This window comes from Megalops cyprinoides, chromosome 10 (assembly GCF_013368585.1).
Source record: "Megalops cyprinoides isolate fMegCyp1 chromosome 10, fMegCyp1.pri, whole genome shotgun sequence".
Classification (NCBI taxonomy): Eukaryota; Metazoa; Chordata; class Actinopteri; order Elopiformes; family Megalopidae; genus Megalops; species Megalops cyprinoides.
In genome coordinates this window covers 23,710,977-23,721,341 of record NC_050592.1, presented here as the reverse complement: position 1 = coordinate 23,721,341, position 10,365 = coordinate 23,710,977, and positions in this window count along the sequence as shown.

The following is a 10,365-nucleotide window of genomic DNA, read 5'->3' as shown; positions in this document are numbered from 1 at the left end:
CCTACTCCTTTAGTATACTGAAAGGGAGCCAGGGGCATATCAAATTTTAATACATATTGGTTGATTCTTAATCTGTCACAATTAGGATTTTTGGCTCTGTGGTCTTTGTTTCAGTCTGTCTCTCTGTCAGGATGACAGGCAATGTGCAATGCTTCAGTGTGCCCCCCTGTTCATAGTTACCATTCACAGCATGTTGATTGTCTTTACAACCACTGTTGTTTGTCTTTAGCATTTCCAGTCAGTCTCTGATACCCCCTTTCCACCAAGGCAGTTCGAGGGCCAGTTCGGAGCCGGTGCCTGATCTCGAACCAGTTCTTCGCTGAGAGGACCAGCCAGGCTCCTACTAATATTTCCTTTACTACCTTTCAGTCCTGCTTGGCTTTGCTTAGGTTTTTCTCCCTCAGTTCAGACGAGGCAATTCTCTGAAGAATAATAATACTTCCAGTGTTATGTCACATAAAATATCTCCTGTGCCTTTTAATTGTTTTTGAAAGATTATATCCAACATACAAGCATGAAAATGTAGTATAAGGCAGTTTGATAAAAGTGAATTTTCATATTAAGTGACTGACAGTCTTTAAAGGAGTTGTTTGTTGAATTATCTGCTTGTTTTGTATTTTGTCCTTCATATAGATGTCCCTCAGATTGATTGGCAATTGATGACAAAGAGCAAAACAGTTTTGTCAATTTCATTTTTTGTAAATGAGCAACCATTTGAGTTCATGTGATTGAATAGTGACCTTAAGGTAGTAAATCTGATTATTCTAATATTTGCTGTCACCGCTATAAGCCCAGACCCAGCTTCAGGGGCAGGTGCAGCATGGGAGCAATGGACATGTGGAGAGGTGCCATGTGGAGTTCCTTGGAAGCCCTCGCTTAAGATTCTGGGCATTTGCAAAGAATGTGGAGCTCTACCAGGCTTCAGCTGCAAGGGTGTGTTCAGAGCATGTTCCCTTTGATTGGACTAGACTAGAGAGTTGCTGGGTTTGGGCTGGGGGGTGGATATATGTGAACTGGCATTTCTCTTGTCCCACTGTGTTTTGGCTACCCTGGCCAGCAGTGCCCTGAGCGCATCCTTTTAAAACCTGTGCATTCCAAATATGAGTGAGTCAAAGAAAGTGGAAGGTCTCCCCACTCACCTGAATGTGAGTGAAAAAGCAATCTTATGTGAAACAGGGAAATTAGACTGCTTGCAGGTTTCTTCCATTCCATTTTTTAAGTTCATTATTTTCTTCATAAAATCACAATCAGGAACTAAAGGAACCAGCCTGAGCCTGAGGTGCTTTAAAGGGCTGGGATGTTCTGCCACACCTGGGTTGTGTGCCAGTGGCAAACCGATTCAATTACTGATATGAGAACCATTAGCCGCAGGCGACGTCAAGCATTTCTGTAGGTTTGAGAGAAAAAGATGAAAAAGATGAGGAAAAATAAAGATGATTCTTTTGTCCTCAGCCCAAAAATCTCAGCACCTCTCTGAGGAGGTCCTATGAGGTGGCTTTAAAGGAGGCCATGGACGTTCAGAATTTGGCGTGTGGGGAGAGGCTTCAGTTGTGCTGCTTCAAACCATGGGAATGTAAGTCCTGTTTCCCGCTCTTTTGTGTCTGTCTAGAACAATTTCAATTGCTGTTGCTGCAGAAAAACCTAATGTAGCTGTTTGCTTATTTGAATAAAACAGACATAATATTATTTTTGTCTGAATTGAATTTGAAAGATCCTGATGATTCCCTTGGTTCAAATATTAATATTTAAGCAAGCAGGCGGATATAATGTTTTTCTTAAATTCATGATTCAGATCTGTAATTAATCTTTGAAAAGCCTTTAAACATTTTATCTTTTGCTGTGTCTGGAGTATGGAAATTATTGAAGATAAATTGCAATAGCTTGGCTTTACTCAGAAGGCTACAATCAGAAGGGAAAATGTACAAGGTATTATATTACATTACCATTTTCACATGCCTCACGAGTTTGAGAGTAAATTGATTAACTGTGAAAATCCAAGCCATGAGTAATTTTAAAATACAATATGCACCTGAGATAAAACTTGTTACTTTTTACCATGTTTCTGTGTGTATGCATGTGCATTAGGTCAGATGTAAGAGAGCATGTGTCCAGGTGTGTGTGTGTGTGTGTGTGTGTGTGTGAGTGAGCAAGAGAGAGAGAGAAAAAGAGAGACATTTCAACCTGGTGTGTCAATGTGCTTTGTGTCAGTACAGTACTCTATCAGGCTGACAGATTAATGTGTGATATTGAGAGGATGATTAGACAGTGTAAATCAGCCTGCACTTTCACCCAGCGTGTCTGCAGCAAGAGCAAGAGGAGGCCAAACATGGTAATGCTTCATTTAATTACAGAAGTTCTTTCATCAAATATTCCAGCGAGCTGTATGGTTTAAGTTTCTTGATTGTCTTGGTACTTGTATATGGAAAATTTATCAGTATCTTTGAAATCGTTTATATGACATGTCATATAATCTTAGGCTAGTGATTTTTGTAATGAAGGGGAGTAAGAAAATGCTATGTGGCCCAAGAGACTGGACTGAAATGATGTCAAAATCAATATTACTGTAGATACATGAAAACCTTTCTTGTCCCTTATATCTGCATCTGTACTGTATGGGTTTGTGTATATTTCCATGTACATGTAACTGTATTTTTATGTATATTTATATTCATATTTTCCATCACACTAGTCTTCAAGCTGTCAAGAGCCACTGTTAGGTCATGAGAAGCACCTTCCATATAGTCCTTAGTTGTTGGTACAGAAAGGTGGGAATAGAGGTGATATGTATGTGTACAAGCACTATACATGGTTTTGTGTGTTTTGATGTAGGCACGAGGATATGAGGGGATTGATGACATGCTCACCATCTATTGGATTGTCTTTAAAAGCGGCATGAGTTTGGATGACATGATAGACGGAGCACATGCTCATGTTACAGAGCGACCCACAAAAATAAGTACAGCAAAACAATGGAAGAGCAGAAGAAAATGTATGTAATTTCCTTGCATAATTTTTGCTGTTTTCTCTTTTTCTGGAAGGGACAACAACTGTACAGCAAATAGATGTGATATTCTATGATACACAAATGTATGTTTTGTTCCTCTGTACAAGAAAGACACAGAAATGCTTGCCCTTGTAGGTACTTAGATGAATAACGTTATTTTTGTTTGTTGAAAAGAGAATTTAAAGAACTGAACAAACTACCTGTATGAAGGTATGGTCACTTTATCGTCAGAGAAAGTCAACCCTGATGTCCTGGCGGTAGGGGAACGTTGACCACACCTTACACAGAGACGAATGTCATCGACTGCTAGAACAAAACGCGCGTAAGAACTACCAGGAGGCTGTGTAGAAGAAACTTTAGTATAAGAATGATGCGATTAACGAAATTCAAGTCCGTCCACTCTCATTGCTGCATGGAAAGATTACCCCGCGCACGTTTTCGCGTATTATTTTGACAGTTTGTGGGGTCTTACTGTTTGTGTGAGTGTATGTTACGTATGAATGGCGGCGCTGTTCTGTCGTCGGGTGTACTGTTTTTCCATTAAACAAACAAAATGATGTCACCAACAAAAGCAGTGCCCACGAGGTTTTTTTTTTTTTCAAGTATTTCTAATGAAAGGTACGCACATCTTGGGACGTATCCCACAGACAGCTCGAAAGAAACCTGTGGGCGCCCACTCCGCATTGTGCTAACGTACAGAAAGACCAATTATGCAGGAAGTTAATTGCCTTACTTTGGGGATTAGACTGACGCAATAAATGACCTGATTAGGTGATCGCGGGAGGTAGTAACCTTTGAGTCAGTATGGTTAGTCTTTGGACAAGAGAGAGGCTACAACCAGGTGTAATTATCAGGGGGAAAATGTGATTTAGCGCCTTACTAATATTTGTGCATAACATAGGCCTACTACTAGCAGGTACTTGTTGATTTTTATTTAGTGTTTATGTTGTTAAGCTTTTAAGTCATAGTGCGTGTGATGATTTCTAATTTCTTTTTCCCAAATAAACCATTGTTTTTGTTTTGTGGAATTATAGAATCAGTAGCCAAATCAGGACACACAAAAATTTGGACTAATCCAGCCTTTAAAACCATGCATACTCGTTTGTACAGTAAGGCTTTGTAATGTACTTTTGTATTATTTCTTTTCTCTGCATAACTATACTCAGCTAAGCGCCATTGCACGCACTGTACGATTTGATTACCTCGTGTCACCTTTTAAGCAATATTAGTCCCTCCCCTTACTTCACCTCGGTGGCATCTGGGCTCGACCTCGGTTCGGATAAAGAGTGGGAGCGGAGAAGGGGTGGGAAGTGCGCCGAGAGCCACGCCTTCCCGTGACATCGACAGAGTTTGTGTGGAGCGCCGTGTGGTTTCGTCAGCCGCGGAACCACTAGCAAGCCCTGGTGGACCGAGTTTTGAAGGATAACTTCATTGCCAGCAAGCTACGTCTCTCTTTTCCTGGTTTTTCTTTTTTGTGTCTGAAGCGGTTTTGGGTTTTACATCGTGGCTATGCATATAAAAACGAAGGATGAGTAGCTAATATGTAGCAACCACCACATTGTCCTTTTAATTGACTATGTTGCAGACTGTAACGTAAACTGGAACGCTGAACTGCAAGGTACACCTTTACCGTTATTTTGTAGCAAGCTACTTGTTTCAATACAGTAAAAAGCTTCAGTGTGGATTTATACGTTTTGTTTTAACGTTTTACTAAATTACCTGAGTATACCTGCTCTGACATAATGGAGTAGCCAGGCACAGTTGCAGTTACACATAGAATCATGTTTTCCATTGCATTTTCAGTTAATTATTTAATATGCGCCTCTGGTCGCAGCTGACATAGCTGCTCATCTGAATAATTCGTTTAGATAGCCAGCTAGATAACGTTACTGCAGATAACTGCTACTGTTACTAAAGTGTTGTCTTAAATTCACTGTTGGAAGCCTCTTTCAAGAATAAAGCCTGCTAGCTAGCTATTGTTTTTTTCAGGATGTCGTGAGCCAGAACGTTTCCTATATTCCACGTTGTAAACGTGCAGATGTTGTGCTAGCTATCATTGAAAATTAGCAATTATTGTCCATATGTTTGCATTTGGTAACCCAGTTGCAAACGACTGCAAATTGACACTAAATGTTACATAACTTTGCGTGCGTGACAGTGTGTGTATAGACCGAGAACGTAACCATCTTAATTATTTGTTTCACGTGGCTCCAATTATTTGGCTGCAAGTGGGACAATCAATCAAACACGCTCTCGTGGCAAAATATATGCCAGCAAATATTTCAAAAGTAAGAATAATCCAGTGATAGCTGAACAATATTGTTTAGATGAAGTCGGGAGTGTGGGTGTGTTCCTCCGATGAGGCGTTGAGTAATTGTGGCCCACAAAATTTGAGTTTTATTTCTGAAAATCGGACATTGACATTTAAAAAAATATATATTGTAAGTATATCTCGCTCCAGCAGAACCATCACTGCTCAACATAGTGTAGAGAGGCAAGTTCCATTTGCAATCGTAGATCTGACGACTGCGTCCTCAGTGAAGTCACAGATCAGTATGTTTCACATAACTTTTGTTTTGAGGTGAAGTAGCGGCATTAGTTTGTCGTAATCCATTTGTTGATAAGTCATTGTTACAGTAACACTTGTTCTCAAAAGAGCCGCAGGCAACGGCACGCTGAGTGCTGCCGTTGATGGTTGAGGACCCCCGGGTCTTCAGAAGTTTTCGATCTGCTGTACAAATACCACTATAAAATCCACGTTACACCGTCTCCATTTAATGAATTATAATGATAAATCAGTCCGAAGTCCCTTTTTGATTTAACACAAAGTTATTGTCGATAGGATATCCAATTTATTTAATGTTGACATCATCCTAAAATGCTTTTTGAATCAATTGTTGTCTAGGAGAGTTTAAAAGAAAAAGTTAGATCTTCCGTAAAATACCCACAATTTTATCATCTTCAATATATAATTTGACGTTTGCATGATACAGTGAGTTTTTTTTTTAGAGCAGATAAAAATTGGTTGCTTTAATTTTTATATGCAATTAGTAGGTGGCTGACCCATTCAATAACGTCAGCTTATATTCTCATAATGTCATTTAATTATGAATTTCCTGGCTCTCTCCTCTTTCTGAAAACTGTAAGAGCAATCTGTACTTAACATTGGACTTTTGTCACGTATGTAACGTTTTTATGAATTTTTATATTCATGCCAAGTCAGTGTTAACCTCACATGGAATTACCATTCTGTTCTTGTGTGAAAATTGTTTGAAACATGTTTAGATTAACTTTGAAGTATTGCAGTAATTATTAGCTGACGTTGGTTTTCTGGTAAAACTGTGCTGCGTTATTTTGCTGACTTTATCATTTTTATCTTGACATGTATGAGTGTGGTGTCAGACTTTCAGCACAGCTTGTGTTGCATACACAGAGGGCAGTCCTCCATAGGATATTAGCACTGTGTCTCATGCACAATGCGTACATGGGATAGAATGGACAAATGCACCCCCACAATAAGTACCTCCTTTTCCATTTTTTTAAAATGGGATAGACAGGAGAATGTGTTTTGCTAGTCAGAAAGGTGGTTTCCCCCTTTGTCCCATAATTTCCAAATTGCTGGAGGGTTCAAAATTGTATACATATATTTATAAATAAGTTAATGAGTCTTTACACATGTATTCATTTAAATATCTACACAGAAAATGAAAACCAATGTTGATAAATATTTTGTAGTGACCAACAGACTTGCCATGGTGTGATTTTCAGCATTTGGATTTTACTCCTGGGCTTTTTTTTTACTTTTTACTACTGAAGTGCCATGGTTTTGAGCATGCCATGGTTTTGGGTTGAAATGGTTTTGAGCAGTTTAAGAGTGCCGGTGCTCTGTCCTCTGACAGCAGTTTCATGGGTACTCTGTATCTCATGAGCCAAAAGTATATCTACCATGACTGTTTTTGGCAATGATTCAAAGGTTCTGTTGGTCAAGTAAAGATTTTAAAGCAATTGTCTCAGAAGGCATCTGGACAGTCTTCAGCTGTTGTGTTTCATGTGAGATCGTAACAGAAACAAGAGGTGAAAAGTATCCAACTACTATAGATTTTTTTGTTTTTGAAACATTCAAAAAATGTACTGTTGATTGGGCTTTTTCTCTGGTAAAGAATGAGCACATGCTGAAGCCTCTGCAAATGCATAGTTATGCCTGTGCATTTATTCTTACTGCTCTTAATGAGTCACACAGTATCAAACCTTTTACCATTTTAAAGAAACGCGATGAGAGATTAGGGATCTGAAACTTCCTAGGTTATTCATTTCATGCAGATGCATGTAAAATTGCATACGTTGGATGCATAGCATTGAGTGCATACATTGTAAACCATTTTGGGTTGGAAAGACCTGAATTCTAAAAATTATTGCATGCAGGGTGTGGGTGTACCAGGGTGTGGTAACTTGGTAAACAAGCTAAAGTCAAGCTGCTTCATTAGTGATGAACATATCTGAGCCAATCAAAGCAATTCATGATGGAATATTTGTCGGAAGTGGACCTCTGCTCTTCGCCATGACAGTTAGGTCCATAGGCAAAGAAAAGAAGCTGTGCCTAAAGCCATTCTGAAAGGATGTCTTAGGATTCCTCTTGCATGGCTTACTGGGTATTATGTAGGTAGTATATAATGTATTTGTTGGGAATCAAACCTGCAGTCCTCTGGTTACAAGCTGTGGCCCTAACGACCCTCTTGATTAATGGGTTCTCTGAATCATTGACCTACAACAGAGGCTGCATGGTTCCATTTTTGTCTAAAAACATATAAAAACACCAGGAAGCACACAGAGGTATTGATCGTAATTTCACTTGAAATGGTTTCAGGACATTCACTGTGCCTCAGGCTTACTGCCAAGGGGGTTTCATTCCTCTCACTGAGAGCACAAAATTGGGACCGTGAACTCCTCATTCATCGTCTGCTACATGCACAGCAATGACCCAAAACTAATTCACCAATCAAATGGCTGTGCCATTACAGTAGATCTACACCCCTAGGAGAGGCACATTCCAGCACACATTTTACACGTCTTTATCTGCAGGCTCTGATTAACGAGAACGTTGGCTGAAGTAATCTACTGAAATGGCATATGAGTTAAGTTGCGTGCTGCAAATGTCAGATTGGAAAGAGGCGAGAAGCATCCCTGGCTCCACAGGGCCGGGGTCATGACTTGCTGCAAATTCAGGAGGCAGTTTGGCAGTGTTGTGAAGGAAGGAGTTTTTACCAGAATGCTGTCAGTTTAGATCTTTGCTGAGCTGTTCCCATTACGAGCATAGCACAATAATCAAAGAAAATAGAAGTTTGTACTCACGGATTAAACAGAATAATGCTTTATTGTTATTTAGATAAGTGTGAACAATGTTGGGTAATATGAGCAACAATTAAGAATACAGTAATCCTGTACCACCCAGCTTTGCGCTGAATCAGCCATGACACTGGCCTCATTCATATTCTTTTACACCTGCTCTTTGCCTGGCCATGACCTGTTTGTCCCTGGGTTCACCCACATGCTCAGATAGAACTCCAAGGAATGGAGATGTCACCCTGGGTGCGGTCACACCCATATTGAAGCCTTTTCATTACAAACAGGATTAACCAGCGTTGGGGGGGGGGAGCGGAGCTGGTGGTATTCCTCTCAAGGACGACAGTGGGATTAAACCACTATAGAATGGGATCACTCTTTGCCTAGAGTGTAGAGAGACACTTGACTTTTATAAGCTCTTTAACAGCTGTCAGAAAGAGTACAAGTAAACATGGAGGGAAGAACTGCCCATTTAGGTTTAAAAAGTGTTGAATTATTATGCAAGTATGATAACTGTTTCAAGAGAGTGTAAAAATTCAAGAATGTTTGTGACATAGCCTTTACACTCTCCTTACACTCATGTTTTTTTGGAATTTCAGAGTAGGGCAGAGCTACTGTACACAGGGGCTTCAGTTTTGTTTTGGCATCAGAAGCTTTGGACATCACATTATTACCAGTGTACTGTATCAGGTAGATCTAGAGAGTCCACTGATAACTTTGTATAAGAACATTTTATGTTCTTCTGAAAAATTTTAATATCAGAGCCTCAAAATGGATTAGGATGTTAATCAGATGCATTACGCCAGAGACCTTTTTCCTTTGTTTTGTTTGTAAATTGTTTCACAATAGCACAATTTTCAGTTTTTTCCTGTTTTATTCCTTTTCTAAAGGACCTTCATCATAAATGGTTTTAACAGCCATACAATGTTACAATAAATACATTTTCAGAGACTATGTATGTGGGGTGTGTGTGTGTGTGTGCGCGTGCGTGCGTGTGCACTTTCGTGCATTTGTTCATATCCAGCCTCACACTGTGTTAGCATTCTTGCCTGGGCCTCCTGTGTGTCTGTTCATTAAGAGCGTGAGTCTGGGAAAAGCGCTGGGCTCATTTGTGGCCTTGCCTGTGTGTCTCTGGTCTGGCGACTCGGCGGCGGCGCAGGGGAAGATGGAGCTGGAAGTGCAGGGAGCCGTTCAGCCGCAGCAGCAGCAGCAGCAGCAGCAGCAGCCCGCGCCGGAGCTCCTCCCCCGCCCCCCCCAGGCCGAGACCCGGGCCGGGTCGCCCGGACAGAGCGGGACCGCCGGCGACAGCCACGGCAAGGACAGCATCGTGTCAGGTGCCCACAAAGACGACAAGAAGGTAAGCGACCTTTTTTACATCCAGTCTTCTCCTGGGAAGTGTGTGTGTGAGAGTGAGTGAGATAAGAGATCGATACTGAGACTTCTCTCTGGTGAACGTTCAGTGGGCGGCCAGGGTGGATAGGTGCTTTGGGTTTCAGCAGCACAGCAAGGCAGTCCCTTCTGTTCCTCACTCTCTCTCCTCTGCATCTTCATCAGTCTCTATTTCTCTTTTACTGCTCTCCTTATCTCTCCTGTTCTCCTCGTCTTCTCCCTCTCCGTTTCCTCTCTTCCTTTCTCTGTCCTTCTCTCTCTCTCCAGTGTAGTTGGTATGATGAAGCCTGCTCTGTATACTGTACCAGTCCCAGCTGCAACTTGTAATCAGCAATGCATGCATCTTACATGCACATGCAGTGATTGATGTGTGTAGCGTATAGGGCGTGTAGGTGGGTGCAGAGTATAAGGCAACCTGCAGTCGTAGATGGGTGCTGAATATAGACAGTGGCACACTGGCCCTCAGTATAGGCAGCATATTGTGTACTTTCCAGGGCTAATCAGAGTCTGTATAAAGCTTTACTACCTCCAGGGAAACAAGAGGGTTTAAGTTACCGTGTGTCACATATGAAATTTAATTCTGAAAATGGCACCATCCAGGCAGAAGATGTTTTCTCACTCTATATTTGTGT